Genomic DNA, 18,188 nt, shown 5'->3' on the forward strand with positions numbered 1-18,188 from the left:
AAAAAAGTCATTTAAGCCTTTTCACAGTGAGATCTATGCGATATGGCCGAGAAATGTAAATTTGATGTTAACTCCCAAACCGCTGCGCAGAAGTCAACCAAACTTCACCCAATAGTGTATTGTATCACAATCTAGTAGTTACATTTGAAAATTTTGTTCTAGGACATTTTGTTTGAACGCAATCATCAAACTTAATTAAAAAAGTCATTTAAGCCTTTTCACAGTGAGATCTATGCGATATGGCCGAGAAATGTAATTTTGATGTTAACTCCCAAACCGCTGCGCAGAAGTCAACCAAACTTCACCCAATAGTGTATTGTATCACATTCTAGTAGTTACATTTGAAAATTTCGTTCTAGGACATTTGGTTTGAGCGCAATTATTAAACTTAGGTCAAAAAAGCCATTTAAGCTTTTTCACAGTGAGATCTATGCGATATGGCCGAGAAATGTAATTTTGATGTTAACTCCCAAACCGCTGCGCAGAAGTAAACCAAACTTCACCCATTAGTGTATTGTATCACAATCTAGTAGTTACATGTGGAAATTTGGTTCTAGGACATTTGATTTGAGCGCAATCCTCAAACTTAGGTCAAAAAAGCCATTTAAGCCTTTTCACAGTGAGATCTATGCGATATGGCCGAGAAATGTAATTTTGATGTTAAATCCCAAACCGCTGCGCAGAAGTCAACTAAACTTCACCCAATAGTGTATTGTATCACATTCTAGTAGTTACATTTGAAAATTTCGTTCTAGGACATTTGGTTTGAGCGCAATCATTAAACTTAATTAAAAAAGTCATTTAAGCCTTTTCACAGTGAGATCTATGCGATATGGCCGAGAAATGTAATTTTGATGTTAACTCCCAAACCGCTGCGCAGAAGTCAACCAAACTTCACCCAATAGTGTATTGTATCACAATCTAGTAGTTACATTTGAAAATTTTGTTCTAGGAAATTTTGTTTGAACGCAATCATCAAACTTAATTAAAAAAGTCATTTAAGCCTTTTCACAGTGAGATCTATGCGATATGGCCGAGAAATGTAATTTTGATGTTAACTCCCAAACCGCTGCGCAGAAGTCAACCAAACTTCACCCAATAGTGTATTGTATCAAAATCTAGTAGTTACATTTGAAAATTTTGTTCTAGGAAATTTTGTTTGAGCGCAATCATCAAACTTAATTAAAAAAGTCATTTAAGCCTTTTCACAGTGAGATCTATGCGATATGGCCGAGAAATGTAATTTTGATGTTAACTCCCAAACCGCTGCGCAGAAGTCAACCAAACTTCACCCATTAGTGTATTGTATCACAATCTAGTAGTTACATGTGGAAATTTGGTTCTAGGACATTTGATTTGAGCGCAATCCTCAAACTTAGGTCAAAAAAGCCATTTAAGCCTTTTCACAGTGAGATCTATGCGATATGGCCGAGAAATGTAATTTTGATGTTAAATCCCAAACCGCTGCGCAGAAGTCAACTAAACTTCACCCAATAGTGTATTGTATCACATTCTAGTAGTTACATTTGAAAATTTCGTTCTAGGACATTTGGTTTGAGCGCAATCATTAAACTTAATTAAAAAAGTCATTTAAGCCTTTTCACAGTGAGATCTATGCGATATGGCCGAGAAATGTAATTTTGATGTTAACTCCCAAACCGCTGCGCAGAAGTCAACCAAACTTCACCCAATAGTGTATTGTATCACAATCTAGTAGTTACATTTGAAAATTTTGTTCTAGGAAATTTTGTTTGAACGCAATCATCAAACTTAATTAAAAAAGTCATTTAAGCCTTTTCACAGTGAGATCTATGCGATATGGCCGAGAAATGTAATTTTGATGTTAACTCCCAAACCGCTGCGCAGAAGTCAACCAAACTTCACCCAATAGTGTATTGTATCAAAATATAGTAGTTACATTTGAAAATTTTGTTCTAGGAAATTTTGTTTGAGCGCAATCATCAAACTTAATTAAAAAAGTCATTTAAGCCTTTTCACAGTGAGATCTATGCGATATGGCCGAGAAATGTAATTTTGATGTTAACTCCCAAACCGCTGCGCAGAAGTCAACCAAACTTCACCCATTAGTGTATTGTATCACAATCTAGTAGTTACATGTGGAAATTTGGTTCTAGGACATTTGATTTGAGCGCAATCCTCAAACTTAGGTCAAAAAAGCCATTTAAGCCTTTTCACAGTGAGATCTATGCGATATGGCCGAGAAATGTAATTTTGATGTTGACTCCCAAACCGCTGCGCAGAAGTCAACCAAACTTCACCCAATAGTGTATTGTATCACAATCTAGTAGTTACATTTGAAAATTTTGTTCTAGGACATTTTGTTTGAACGCAATCATCAAACTTAATTAAAAAAGTCATTTAAGCCTTTTCACAGTGAGATCTATGCGATATGGCCGAGAAATGTAATTTTGATGTTAACTCCCAAACCGCTGCGCAGAAGTCAACCAAACTTCACCCAATAGTGTATTGTATCACATTCTAGTAGTTACATTTGAAAATTTCGTTCTAGGACATTTGGTTTGAGCGCAATTATTAAACTTAGGTCAAAAAAGCCATTTAAGCTTTTTCACAGTGAGATCTATGCGATATGGCCGAGAAATGTAATTTTGATGTTAACTCCCAAACCGCTGCGCAGAAGTAAACCAAACTTCACCCATTAGTGTATTGTATCACAATCTAGTAGTTACATGTGGAAATTTGGTTCTAGGACATTTGATTTGAGCGCAATCCTCAAACTTAGGTCAAAAAAGCCATTTAAGCCTTTTCACAGTGAGATCTATGCGATATGGCCGAGAAATGTAATTTTGATGTTAAATCCCAAACCGCTGCGCAGAAGTCAACTAAACTTCACCCAATAGTGTATTGTATCACATTCTAGTAGTTACATTTGAAAATTTCGTTCTAGGACATTTGGTTTGAGCGCAATCATTAAACTTAATTAAAAAAGTCATTTAAGCCTTTTCACAGTGAGATCTATGCGATATGGCCGAGAAATGTAATTTTGATGTTAACTCCCAAACCGCTGCGCAGAAGTCAACCAAACTTCACCCAATAGTGTATTGTATCACAATCTAGTAGTTACATTTGAAAATTTTGTTCTAGGAAATTTTGTTTGAACGCAATCATCAAACTTAATTAAAAAAGTCATTTAAGCCTTTTCACAGTGAGATCTATGCGATATGGCCGAGAAATGTAATTTTGATGTTAACTCCCAAACCGCTGCGCAGAAGTCAACCAAACTTCACCCAATAGTGTATTGTATCAAAATCTAGTAGTTACATTTGAAAATTTTGTTCTAGGAAATTTTGTTTGAGCGCAATCATCAAACTTAATTAAAAAAGTCATTTAAGCCTTTTCACAGTGAGATCTATGCGATATGGCCGAGAAATGTAATTTTGATGTTAACTCCCAAACCGCTGCGCAGAAGTCAACCAAACTTCACCCATTAGTGTATTGTATCACAATCTAGTAGTTACATGTGGAAATTTGGTTCTAGGACATTTGATTTGAGCGCAATCCTCAAACTTAGGTCAAAAAAGCCATTTAAGCCTTTTCACAGTGAGATCTATGCGATATGGCCGAGAAATGTAATTTTGATGTTAAATCCCAAACCGCTGCGCAGAAGTCAACTAAACTTCACCCAATAGTGTATTGTATCACATTCTAGTAGTTACATTTGAAAATTTCGTTCTAGGACATTTGGTTTGAGCGCAATCATTAAACTTAATTAAAAAAGTCATTTAAGCCTTTTCACAGTGAGATCTATGCGATATGGCCGAGAAATGTAATTTTGATGTTAACTCCCAAACCGCTGCGCAGAAGTCAACCAAACTTCACCCAATAGTGTATTGTATCACAATCTAGTAGTTACATTTGAAAATTTTGTTCTAGGAAATTTTGTTTGAACGCAATCATCAAACTTAATTAAAAAAGTCATTTAAGCCTTTTCACAGTGAGATCTATGCGATATGGCCGAGAAATGTAATTTTGATGTTAACTCCCAAACCGCTGCGCAGAAGTCAACCAAACTTCACCCAATAGTGTATTGTATCAAAATCTAGTAGTTACATTTGAAAATTTTGTTCTAGGAAATTTTGTTTGAGCGCAATCATCAAACTTAATTAAAAAAGTCATTTAAGCCTTTTCACAGTGAGATCTATGCGATATGGCCGAGAAATGTAATTTTGATGTTAACTCCCAAACCGCTGCGCAGAAGTCAACCAAACTTCACCCATTAGTGTATTGTATCACAATCTAGTAGTTACATGTGGAAATTTGGTTCTAGGACATTTGATTTGAGCGCAATCCTCAAACTTAGGTCAAAAAAGCCATTTAAGCCTTTTCACAGTGAGATCTATGCGATATGGCCGAGAAATGTAATTTTGATGTTGACTCCCAAACCGCTGCGCAGAAGTCAACCAAACTTCACCCAATAGTGTATTGTATCACAATCTAGTAGTTACATTTGAAAATTTTGTTCTAGGACATTTTGTTTGAACGCAATCATCAAACTTAATTAAAAAAGTCATTTAAGCCTTTTCACAGTGAGATCTATGCGATATGGCCGAGAAATGTAATTTTGATGTTAACTCCCAAACCGCTGCGCAGAAGTCAACCAAACTTCACCCAATAGTGTATTGTATCACAATCTAGTAGTTACATTTGAAAATTTTGTTCTAGGAAATTTTGTTTGAGCGCAATCATCAAACTTAATTAAAAAAGCCATTTAAGCCTTTTCACAGTGAGATCTATGCGATATGGCCGAGAAATGTAATTTTGATGTTAACTCCCAAACCGCTGCGCAGAAGTCAACCAAACTTCACCCAATAGTGTATTGTATCACATTCTAGTAGTTACATTTGAAAATTTCGTTCTAGGACATTTGGTTTGAGCGCAATCATTAAACTTAGGTCAAAAAAGCCATTTAAGCCTTTTCACAGTGAGATCTATGCGATATGGCCGAGAAATGTAATTTTGATGTTAACTCCCAAACCGCTGCGCAGAAGTCAACCAAACTTCACCCAATAGTGTATTGTATCACAATCTAGTAGTTACATTTGAAAATTTTGTTCTAGGAAATTTTGTTTGAGCGCAATCATCAAACTTAATTAAAAAAGTCATTTAAGCCTTTTCACAGTGAGATCTATGCGATATGGCCGAGAAATGTAATTTTGATGTTAACTCCCAAACCGCTGCGCAGAAGTCAACCAAACTTCACCCATTAGTGTATTGTATCACAATCTAGTAGTTACATGTGAAAATTTGGTTCTAGGACATTTGATTTGAGCGCAATCCTCAAACTTAGGTCAAAAAAGCCATTTAAGCCTTTTCACAGTGAGATCTATGCGATATGGCCGAGAAATGTAAATTTGATGTTAACTCCCAAACCGCTGCGCAGAAGTCAACCAAACTTCACCCAATAGTGTATTGTATCACAATCTAGTAGTTACATTTGAAAATTTTGTTCTAGGACATTTTGTTTGAACGCAATCATCAAACTTAATTAAAAAAGTCATTTAAGCCTTTTCACAGTGAGATCTATGCGATATGGCCGAGAAATGTAAATTTGATGTTAACTCCCAAACCGCTGCGCAGAAGTCAACCAAACTTCACCCAATAGTGTATTGTATCACAATCTAGTAGTTACATTTGAAAATTTTGTTCTAGGACATTTTGTTTGAACGCAATCATCAAACTTAATTAAAAAAGTCATTTAAGCCTTTTCACAGTGAGATCTATGCGATATGGCCGAGAAATGTAATTTTGATGTTAACTCCCAAACCGCTGCGCAGAAGTCAACCAAACTTCACCCAATAGTGTATTGTATCACATTCTAGTAGTTACATTTGAAAATTTCGTTCTAGGACATTTGGTTTGAGCGCAATTATTAAACTTAGGTCAAAAAAGCCATTTAAGCTTTTTCACAGTGAGATCTATGCGATATGGCCGAGAAATGTAATTTTGATGTTAACTCCCAAACCGCTGCGCAGAAGTAAACCAAACTTCACCCATTAGTGTATTGTATCACAATCTAGTAGTTACATGTGGAAATTTGGTTCTAGGACATTTGATTTGAGCGCAATCCTCAAACTTAGGTCAAAAAAGCCATTTAAGCCTTTTCACAGTGAGATCTATGCGATATGGCCGAGAAATGTAATTTTGATGTTAAATCCCAAACCGCTGCGCAGAAGTCAACTAAACTTCACCCAATAGTGTATTGTATCACATTCTAGTAGTTACATTTGAAAATTTCGTTCTAGGACATTTGGTTTGAGCGCAATCATTAAACTTAATTAAAAAAGTCATTTAAGCCTTTTCACAGTGAGATCTATGCGATATGGCCGAGAAATGTAATTTTGATGTTAACTCCCAAACCGCTGCGCAGAAGTCAACCAAACTTCACCCAATAGTGTATTGTATCACAATCTAGTAGTTACATTTGAAAATTTTGTTCTAGGAAATTTTGTTTGAACGCAATCATCAAACTTAATTAAAAAAGTCATTTAAGCCTTTTCACAGTGAGATCTATGCGATATGGCCGAGAAATGTAATTTTGATGTTAACTCCCAAACCGCTGCGCAGAAGTCAACCAAACTTCACCCAATAGTGTATTGTATCAAAATCTAGTAGTTACATTTGAAAATTTTGTTCTAGGAAATTTTGTTTGAGCGCAATCATCAAACTTAATTAAAAAAGTCATTTAAGCCTTTTCACAGTGAGATCTATGCGATATGGCCGAGAAATGTAATTTTGATGTTAACTCCCAAACCGCTGCGCAGAAGTCAACCAAACTTCACCCATTAGTGTATTGTATCACAATCTAGTAGTTACATGTGGAAATTTGGTTCTAGGACATTTGATTTGAGCGCAATCCTCAAACTTAGGTCAAAAAAGCCATTTAAGCCTTTTCACAGTGAGATCTATGCGATATGGCCGAGAAATGTAATTTTGATGTTAAATCCCAAACCGCTGCGCAGAAGTCAACTAAACTTCACCCAATAGTGTATTGTATCACATTCTAGTAGTTACATTTGAAAATTTCGTTCTAGGACATTTGGTTTGAGCGCAATCATTAAACTTAATTAAAAAAGTCATTTAAGCCTTTTCACAGTGAGATCAATGCGATATGGCCGAGAAATGTAATTTTGATGTTAACTCCCAAACCGCTGCGCAGAAGTCAACCAAACTTCACCCAATAGTGTATTGTATCACAATCTAGTAGTTACATTTGAAAATTTTGTTCTAGGAAATTTTGTTTGAACGCAATCATCAAACTTAATTAAAAAAGTCATTTAAGCCTTTTCACAGTGAGATCTATGCGATATGGCCGAGAAATGTAATTTTGATGTTAACTCCCAAACCGCTGCGCAGAAGTCAACCAAACTTCACCCAATAGTGTATTGTATCAAAATCTAGTAGTTACATTTGAAAATTTTGTTCTAGGAAATTTTGTTTGAGCGCAATCATCAAACTTAATTAAAAAAGTCATTTAAGCCTTTTCACAGTGAGATCTATGCGATATGGCCGAGAAATGTAATTTTGATGTTAACTCCCAAACCGCTGCGCAGAAGTCAACCAAACTTCACCCATTAGTGTATTGTATCACAATCTAGTAGTTACATGTGGAAATTTGGTTCTAGGACATTTGATTTGAGCGCAATCCTCAAACTTAGGTCAAAAAAGCCATTTAAGCCTTTTCACAGTGAGATCTATGCGATATGGCCGAGAAATGTAATTTTGATGTTGACTCCCAAACCGCTGCGCAGAAGTCAACCAAACTTCACCCAATAGTGTATTGTATCACAATCTAGTAGTTACATTTGAAAATTTTGTTCTAGGACATTTTGTTTGAACGCAATCATCAAACTTAATTAAAAAAGTCATTTAAGCCTTTTCACAGTGAGATCTATGCGATATGGCCGAGAAATGTAATTTTGATGTTAACTCCCAAACCGCTGCGCAGAAGTCAACCAAACTTCACCCAATAGTGTATTGTATCACAATCTAGTAGTTACATTTGAAAATTTTGTTCTAGGAAATTTTGTTTGAGCGCAATCATCAAACTTAATTAAAAAAGTCATTTAAGCCTTTTCACAGTGAGATCTATGCGATATGGCCGAGAAATGTAATTTTGATGTTAACTCCCAAACCGCTGCGCAGAAGTCAACCAAACTTCACCCAATAGTGTATTGTATCACATTTTAGTAGTTACATTTGAAAATTTTGTTCTAGGACATTTGGTTTGAGCGCAATCATTAAACTTAGGTCAAAAAAGCCATTTAAGCCTTTTCACAGTGAGATCTATGCGATATGGCCGAGAAATGTAATTTTGATGTTAACTCCCAAACCGCTGCGCAGAAGTCAACTAAACTTCAACCAATAGTGTATTGTATCACATTCTAGTAGTTACATTTGAAAATTTCGTTCTAGGACATTTGGTTTGAGCGCAATTATTAAACTTAGGTCAAAAAAGCCATTTAAGCCTTTTCACAGTGAGATCTATGCGATATGGCCGAGAAATGTAATTTTGATGTTAACTCCCAAACCGCTGCGCAGAAGTCAACCAAACTTCACCCAATAGTGTATTGTATCACATTCTAGTAGTTACATTTGAAAATTTCGTTCTAGGACATTTGGTTTGAGCGCAATCATTAAACTTAGGTCAAAAAAGCCATTTAAGCCTTTTCACAGTGAGATCTATGCGATATGGCCGAGAAATGTAATTTTGATGTTAAATCCCAAACCGCTGCGCAGAAGTCAACTAAACTTCACCCAATAGTGTATTGTATCACATTCTAGTAGTTACATTTGAAAATTTCGTTCTAGGACATTTGGTCTGAGCGCAATCATTAAACTTAATTAAAAAAGTCATTTAAGCCTTTTCACAGTGAGATCTATGCGATATGGCCGAGAAATGTAATTTTGATGTTAACTCCCAAACCGCTGCGCAGAAGTCAACCAAACTTCACCCAATAGTGTATTGTATCACAATCTAGTAGTTACATTTGAAAATTTTGTTCTAGGACATTTTGTTTGAACGCAATCATCAAACTTAATTAAAAAAGTCATTTAAGCCTTTTCACAGTGAGATCTATGCGATATGGCCGAGAAATGTAATTTTGATGTTAACTCCCAAACCGCTGCGCAGAAGTCAACCAAACTTCACCCAATAGTGTATTGTATCACAATCTAGTAGTTACATTTGAAAATTTTGTTCTAGGAAATTTTGTTTGAGCGCAATCATCAAACTTAATTAAAAAAGTCATTTAAGCCTTTTCACAGTGAGATCTATGCGATATGGCCGAGAAATGTAAATTTGATGTTAACTCCCAAACCGCTGTGCAGAAGTCAACCAAACTTCACCCAATAGTGTATTGTATCACATTCTAGTAGTTACATTCGAAAATTTCGTTCTAGGACATTTGGTTTGAGCGCAATTATTAAACTTAGGTCAAAAAAGCCATTTAAGCCTTTTCACAGTGAGATCTATGCGATATGGCCGAGAAATGTAATTTTGATGTTGACTCCCAAACCGCTGCGCAGAAGTAAACCAAACTTCACCCAATAGTGTATTGTATCACAATCTAGTAGTTACATTTGAAAATTTTGTTCTAGGACATTTTGTTTGAACGCAATCATCAAACTTAATTAAAAAAAGTCATTTAAGCCTTTTCACAGTGAGATCTATGCGATATGGCCGAGAAATGTAATTTTGATGTTAAATCCCAAACCGCTGCGCAGAAGTCAACTAAACTTCACCCAATAGTGTATTGTATCACATTCTAGTAGTTACATTTGAAAATTTCGTTCTAGGACATTTGGTTTGAGCGCAATCATTAAACTTAATTAAAAAAGTCATTTAAGCCTTTTCACAGTGAGATCTATGCGATATGGCCGAGAAATGTAATTTTGATGTTAACTCCCAAACCGCTGCGCAGAAGTCAACCAAACTTCACCCAATAGTGTATTGTATCACAATCTAGTAGTTACATTTGAAAATTTTGTTCTAGGACATTTTGTTTGAACGCAATCATCAAACTTAATTAAAAAAGTCATTTAAGCCTTTTCACAGTGAGATCTATGCGATATGGCCGAGAAATGTAATTTTGATGTTAACTCCCAAACCGCTGCGCAGAAGTCAACCAAACTTCACCCAATAGTGTATTGTATCACAATCTAGTAGTTACATTTGAAAATTTTGTTCTAGGAAATTTTGTTTGAGCGCAATCCTCAAACTTAGGTCAAAAAAGCCATTTAAGCCTTTTCACAGTGAGATCTATGCGATATGGCCGAGAAATGTAATTTTGATGTTAACTCCCAAACCGCTGCGCAGAAGTCAACCAAACTTCACCCATTAGTGTATTGTATCACAATCTAGTAGTTACATGTGAAAATTTGGTTCTAGGACATTTGATTTGAGCGCAATCCTCAAACTTAGGTCAAAAAAGCCATTTAAGCCTTTTCACAGTGAGATCTATGCGATATGGCCGAGAAATGTAAATTTGATGTTAACTCCCAAACCGCTGCGCAGAAGTCAACCAAACTTCACCCAATAGTGTATTGTATCACAATCTAGTAGTTACATTTGAAAATTTTGTTCTAGGACATTTTGTTTGAACGCAATCATCAAACTTAATTAAAAAAGTCATTTAAGCCTTTTCACAGTGAGATCTATGCGATATGGCCGAGAAATGTAATTTTGATGTTAACTCCCAAACCGCTGCGCAGAAGTCAACCAAACTTCACCCAATAGTGTATTGTATCACAATCTAGTAGTTACATTTGAAAATTTTGTTCTAGGAAATTTTGTTTGAGCGCAATCATCAAACTTAATTAAAAAAGTCATTTAAGCCTTTTCACAGTGAGATCTATGCGATATGGCCGAGAAATGTAATTTTGATGTTAACTCCCAAACCGCTGCGCAGAAGTCAACCAAACTTCACCCAATAGTGTATTGTATCACATTCTAGTAGTTACATTTGAAATTTTCGTTCTAGGACATTTGGTTTGAGCGCAATCATTAAACTTAGGTCAAAAAAGCCATTTAAGCCTTTTCACAGTGAGATCTATGCGATATGGCCGAGAAATGTAATTTTGATGTTAACTCCCAAACCGCTGCGCAGAAGTCAACCAAACTTCACCCAATAGTGTATTGTATCACAATCTAGTAGTTACATTTGAAAATTTTGTTCTAGGAAATTTTGTTTGAGCGCAATCATCAAACTTAATTAAAAAAGTCATTTAAGCCTTTTCACAGTGAGATCTATGCGATATGGCCGAGAAATGTAATTTTGATGTTAACTCCCAAACCGCTGCGCAGAAGTCAACCAAACTTCACCCATTAGTGTATTGTATCACAATCTAGTAGTTACATGTGAAAATTTGGTTCTAGGACATTTGATTTGAGCGCAATCCTCAAACTTAGGTCAAAAAAGCCATTTAAGCCTTTTCACAGTGAGATCTATGCGATATGGCCGAGAAATGTAAATTTGATGTTAACTCCCAAACCGCTGCGCAGAAGTCAACCAAACTTCACCCAATAGTGTATTGTATCACAATCTAGTAGTTACATTTGAAAATTTTGTTCTAGGACATTTTGTTTGAACGCAATCATCAAACTTAATTAAAAAAGTCATTTAAGCCTTTTCACAGTGAGATCTATGCGATATGGCCGAGAAATGTAATTTTGATGTTAACTCCCAAACCGCTGCGCAGAAGTCAACCAAACTTCACCCAATAGTGTATTGTATCACATTCTAGTAGTTACATTTGAAAATTTCGTTCTAGGACATTTGGTTTGAGCGCAATTATTAAACTTAGGTCAAAAAAGCCATTTAAGCTTTTTCACAGTGAGATCTATGCGATATGGCCGAGAAATGTAATTTTGATGTTAACTCCCAAACCGCTGCGCAGAAGTAAACCAAACTTCACCCATTAGTGTATTGTATCACAATCTAGTAGTTACATGTGGAAATTTGGTTCTAGGACATTTGATTTGAGCGCAATCCTCAAACTTAGGTCAAAAAAGCCATTTAAGCCTTTTCACAGTGAGATCTATGCGATATGGCCGAGAAATGTAATTTTGATGTTAAATCCCAAACCGCTGCGCAGAAGTCAACTAAACTTCACCCAATAGTGTATTGTATCACATTCTAGTAGTTACATTTGAAAATTTCGTTCTAGGACATTTGGTTTGAGCGCAATCATTAAACTTAATTAAAAAAGTCATTTAAGCCTTTTCACAGTGAGATCTATGCGATATGGCCGAGAAATGTAATTTTGATGTTAACTCCTAAACCGCTGCGCAGAAGTCAACCAAACTTCACCCAATAGTGTATTGTATCACAATCTAGTAGTTACATTTGAAAATTTTGTTCTAGGACATTTTGTTTGAACGCAATCATCAAACTTAATTAAAAAAGTCATTTAAGCCTTTTCACAGTGAGATCTATGCGATATGGCCGAGAAATGTAATTTTGATGTTAACTCCCAAACCGCTGCGCAGAAGTCAACCAAACTTCACCCAATAGTGTATTGTATCAAAATCTAGTAGTTACATTTGAAAATTTTGTTCTAGGAAATTTTGTTTGAGCGCAATCATCAAACTTAATTAAAAAAGTCATTTAAGCCTTTTCACAGTGAGATCTATGCGATATGGCCGAGAAATGTAATTTTGATGTTAACTCCCAAACCGCTGCGCAGAAGTCAACCAAACTTCACCCATTAGTGTATTGTATCACAATCTAGTAGTTACATGTGGAAATTTGGTTCTAGGACATTTGATTTGAGCGCAATCCTCAAACTTAGGTCAAAAAAGCCATTTAAGCCTTTTCACAGTGAGATCTATGCGATATGGCCGAGAAATGTAATTTTGATGTTGACTCCCAAACCGCTGCGCAGAAGTCAACCAAACTTCACCCAATAGTGTATTGTATCACAATCTAGTAGTTACATTTGAAAATTTTGTTCTAGGACATTTTGTTTGAACGCAATCATCAAACTTAATTAAAAAAGTCATTTAAGCCTTTTCACAGTGAGATCTATGCGATATGGCCGAGAAATGTAATTTTGATGTTAACTCCCAAACCGCTGCGCAGAAGTCAACCAAACTTCACCCAATAGTGTATTGTATCACAATCTAGTAGTTACATTTGAAAATTTTGTTCTAGGAAATTTTGTTTGAGCGCAATCATCAAACTTAATTAAAAAAGTCATTTAAGCCTTTTCACAGTGAGATCTATGCGATATGGCCGAGAAATGTAATTTTGATGTTAACTCCCAAACCGCTGCGCAGAAGTCAACCAAACTTCACCCAATAGTGTATTGTATCACATTCTAGTAGTTACATTTGAAAATTTTGTTCTAGGACATTTGGTTTGAGCGCAATCATTAAACTTAGGTCAAAAAAGCCATTTAAGCCTTTTCACAGTGAGATCTATGCGATATGGCCGAGAAATGTAATTTTGATGTTAACTCCCAAACCGCTGCGCAGAAGTCAACTAAACTTCAACCAATAGTGTATTGTATCACATTCTAGTAGTTACATTTGAAAATTTCGTTCTAGGACATTTGGTTTGAGCGCAATTATTAAACTTAGGTCAAAAAAGCCATTTAAGCCTTTTCACAGTGAGATCTATGCGATATGGCCGAGAAATGTAATTTTGATGTTAACTCCCAAACCGCTGCGCAGAAGTCAACCAAACTTCACCCAATAGTGTATTGTATCACATTCTAGTAGTTACATTTGAAAATTTCGTTCTAGGACATTTGGTTTGAGCGCAATCATTAAACTTAGGTCAAAAAAGCCATTTAAGCCTTTTCACAGTGAGATCTATGCGATATGGCCGAGAAATGTAATTTTGATGTTAAATCCCAAACCGCTGCGCAGAAGTCAACTAAACTTCACCCAATAGTGTATTGTATCACATTCTAGTAGTTACATTTGAAAATTTCGTTCTAGGACATTTGGTCTGAGCGCAATCATTAAACTTAATTAAAAAAGTCATTTAAGCCTTTTCACAGTGAGATCTATGCGATATGGCCGAGAAATGTAATTTTGATGTTAACTCCCAAACCGCTGCGCAGAAGTCAACCAAACTTCACCCAATAGTGTATTGTATCACAATCTAGTAGTTACATTTGAAAATTTTGTTCTAGGACATTTTGTTTGAACGCAATCATCAAACTTAATTAAAAAAGTCATTTAAGCCTTTTCACAGTGAGATCTATGCGATATGGCCGAGAAATGTAATTTTGATGTTAACTCCCAAACCGCTGCGCAGAAGTCAACCAAACTTCACCCAATAGTGTATTGTATCACAATCTAGTAGTTACATTTGAAAATTTTGTTCTAGGAAATTTTGTTTGAGCGCAATCATCAAACTTAATTAAAAAAGTCATTTAAGCCTTTTCACAGTGAGATCTATGCGATATGGCCGAGAAATGTAAATTTGATGTTAACTCCCAAACCGCTGTGCAGAAGTCAACCAAACTTCACCCAATAGTGTATTGTATCACATTCTAGTAGTTACATTCGAAAATTTCGTTCTAGGACATTTGGTTTGAGCGCAATTATTAAACTTAGGTCAAAAAAGCCATTTAAGCCTTTTCACAGTGAGATCTATGCGATATGGCCGAGAAATGTAATTTTGATGTTGACTCCCAAACCGCTGCGCAGAGGTCAACCAAACTTCACCCAATAGTGTATTGTATCACAATCTAGTAGTTACATTTGAAAATTTTGTTCTAGGAAATTTTGTTTGAGCGCAATCATCAAACTTAATTAAAAAAGTCATTTAAGCCTTTTCACAGTGAGATCTATGCGATATGGCCGAGAAATGTAATTTTGATGTTAACTCCCAAACCGCTGCGCAGAAGTCAACCAAACTTCACCCAATAGTGTATTGTATCACATTCTAGTAGTTACATTTAAAAATTTTGTTCTAGGACATTTGGTTTGAGCGCAATCATTAAACTTAGGTCAAAAAAGCCATTTAAGCCTTTTCACAGTGAGATCTATGCGATATGGCCGAGAAATGTAATTTTGATGTTAACTCCCAAACCGCTGCGCAGAAGTCAACTAAACTTCAACCAATAGTGTATTGTATCACATTCTAGTAGTTACATTTGAAAATTTCGTTCTAGGACATTTGGTTTGAGCGCAATTATTAAACTTAGGTCAAAAAAGCCATTTAAGCCTTTTCACAGTGAGATCTATGCGATATGGCCGAGAAATGTAATTTTGATGTTAACTCCCAAACCGCTGCGCAGAAGTCAACCAAACTTCACCCAATAGTGTATTGTATCACATTCTAGTAGTTACATTTGAAAATTTCGTTCTAGGACATTTGGTTTGAGCGCAATCATTAAACTTAGGTCAAAAAAGCCATTTAAGCCTTTTCACAGTGAGATCTATGCGATATGGCCGAGAAATGTAATTTTGATGTTAAATCCCAAACCGCTGCGCAGAAGTCAACTAAACTTCACCCAATAGTGTATTGTATCACATTCTAGTAGTTACATTTGAAAATTTCGTTCTAGGACATTTGGTCTGAGCGCAATCATTAAACTTAATTAAAAAAGTCATTTAAGCCTTTTCACAGTGAGATCTATGCGATATGGCCGAGAAATGTAATTTTGATGTTAACTCCCAAACCGCTGCGCAGAAGTCAACCAAACTTCACCCAATAGTGTATTGTATCACAATCTAGTAGTTACATTTGAAAATTTTGTTCTAGGACATTTTGTTTGAACGCAATCATCAAACTTAATTAAAAAAGTCATTTAAGCCTTTTCACAGTGAGATCTATGCGATATGGCCGAGAAATGTAATTTTGATGTTAACTCCCAAACCGCTGCGCAGAAGTCAACCAAACTTCACCCAATAGTGTATTGTATCACAATCTAGTAGTTACATTTGAAAATTTTGTTCTAGGAAATTTTGTTTGAGCGCAATCATCAAACTTAATTAAAAAAGTCATTTAAGCCTTTTCACAGTGAGATCTATGCGATATGGCCGAGAAATGTAAATTTGATGTTAACTCCCAAACCGCTGTGCAGAAGTCAACCAAACTTCACCCAATAGTGTATTGTATCACATTCTAGTAGTTACATTCGAAAATTTCGTTCTAGGACATTTGGTTTGAGCGCAATTATTAAACTTAGGTCAAAAAAGCCATTTAAGCCTTTTCACAGTGAGATCTATGCGATATGGCCGAGAAATGTAATTTTGATGTTGACTCCCAAACCGCTGCGCAGAAGTAAACCAAACTTCACCCAATAGTGTATTGTATCACAATCTAGTAGTTACATTTGAAAATTTTGTTCTAGGACATTTTGTTTGAACGCAATCATCAAACTTAATTAAAAAAGTCATTTAAGCCTTTTCACAGTGAGATCTATGCGATATGGCCGAGAAATGTAATTTTGATGTTAAATCCCAAACCGCTGCGCAGAAGTCAACTAAACTTCACCCAATAGTGTATTGTATCACATTCTAGTAGTTACATTTGAAAATTTCGTTCTAGGACATTTGGTTTGAGCGCAATCATTAAACTTAATTAAAAAAGTCATTTAAGCCTTTTCACAGTGAGATCTATGCGATATGGCCGAGAAATGTAATTTTGATGTTAACTCCCAAACCGCTGCGCAGAAGTCAACCAAACTTCACCCAATAGTGTATTGTATCACAATCTAGTAGTTACATTTGAAAATTTTGTTCTAGGAAATTTTGTTTGAGCGCAATCATCAAACTTAATTAAAAAAGTCATTTAAGCCTTTTCACAGTGAGATCTATGCGATATGGCCGAGAAATGTAAATTTGATGTTAACTCCCAAACCGCTGTGCAGAAGTCAACCAAACTTCACCCAATAGTGTATTGTATCACATTCTAGTAGTTACATTCGAAAATTTCGTTCTAGGACATTTGGTTTGAGCGCAATTATTAAACTTAGGTCAAAAAAGCCATTTAAGCCTTTTCACAGTGAGATCTATGCGATATGGCCGAGAAATGTAATTTTGATGTTGACTCCCAAACCGCTGCGCAGAAGTAAACCAAACTTCACCCAATAGTGTATTGTATCACAATCTAGTAGTTACATTTGAAAATTTTGTTCTAGGACATTTTGTTTGAACGCAATCATCAAACTTAATTAAAAAAGTCATTTAAGCCTTTTCACAGTGAGATCTATGCGATATGGCCGAGAAATGTAATTTTGATGTTAAATCCCAAACCGCTGCGCAGAAGTCAACTAAACTTCACCCAATAGTGTATTGTATCACATTCTAGTAGTTACATTTGAAAATTTCGTTCTAGGACATTTGGTTTGAGCGCAATCATTAAACTTAATTAAAAAAGTCATTTAAGCCTTTTCACAGTGAGATCTATGCGATATGGCCGAGAAATGTAATTTTGATGTTAACTCCCAAACCGCTGCGCAGAAGTCAACCAAACTTCACCCAATAGTGTATTGTATCACAATCTAGTAGTTACATTTGAAAATTATGTTCTAGGACATTTTGTTTGAACGCAATCATCAAACTTAATTAAAAAAGTCATTTAAGCCTTTTCACAGTGAGATCTATGCGATATGGCCGAGAAATGTAATTTTGATGTTAACTCCCAAACCGCTGCGCAGAAGTCAACCAAACTTCACCCAATAGTGTATTGTATCACAATCTAGTAGTTACATTTGAAAATTTTGTTCTAGGAAATTTTGTTTGAGCGCAATCCTCAAACTTAGGTCAAAAAAGCCATTTAAGCCTTTTCACAGTGAGATCTATGCGATATGGCCGAGAAATGTAATTTTGATGTTAACTCCCAAACCGCTGCGCAGAAGTCAACCAAACTTCAACCATTAGTGTATTGTATCACAATCTAGTAATTACATGTGGAAATTTGGTTCTAGGACATTTGATTTGAGCGCAATCCTCAAACTTAGGTCAAAAAAGCCATTTAAGCCTTTTCACAGTGAGATCTATGCGATATGGCCGAGAAATGTAATTTTGATGTTAACTCCCAAACCGCTGCGCAGAAGTCAACCAAACTTCACCCAATAGTGTATTGTATCACAATCTAGTAGTTACATTTGAAAATTTTGTTCTAGGACATTTTGTATGAACGCAATCATCAAACTTAATTAAAAAAGTCATTTAAGCCTTTTCACAG

Source organism: Corythoichthys intestinalis, chromosome 13 (assembly GCF_030265065.1).
Source record: "Corythoichthys intestinalis isolate RoL2023-P3 chromosome 13, ASM3026506v1, whole genome shotgun sequence".
In the NCBI taxonomy this organism is placed as follows: Eukaryota; Metazoa; Chordata; class Actinopteri; order Syngnathiformes; family Syngnathidae; genus Corythoichthys; species Corythoichthys intestinalis.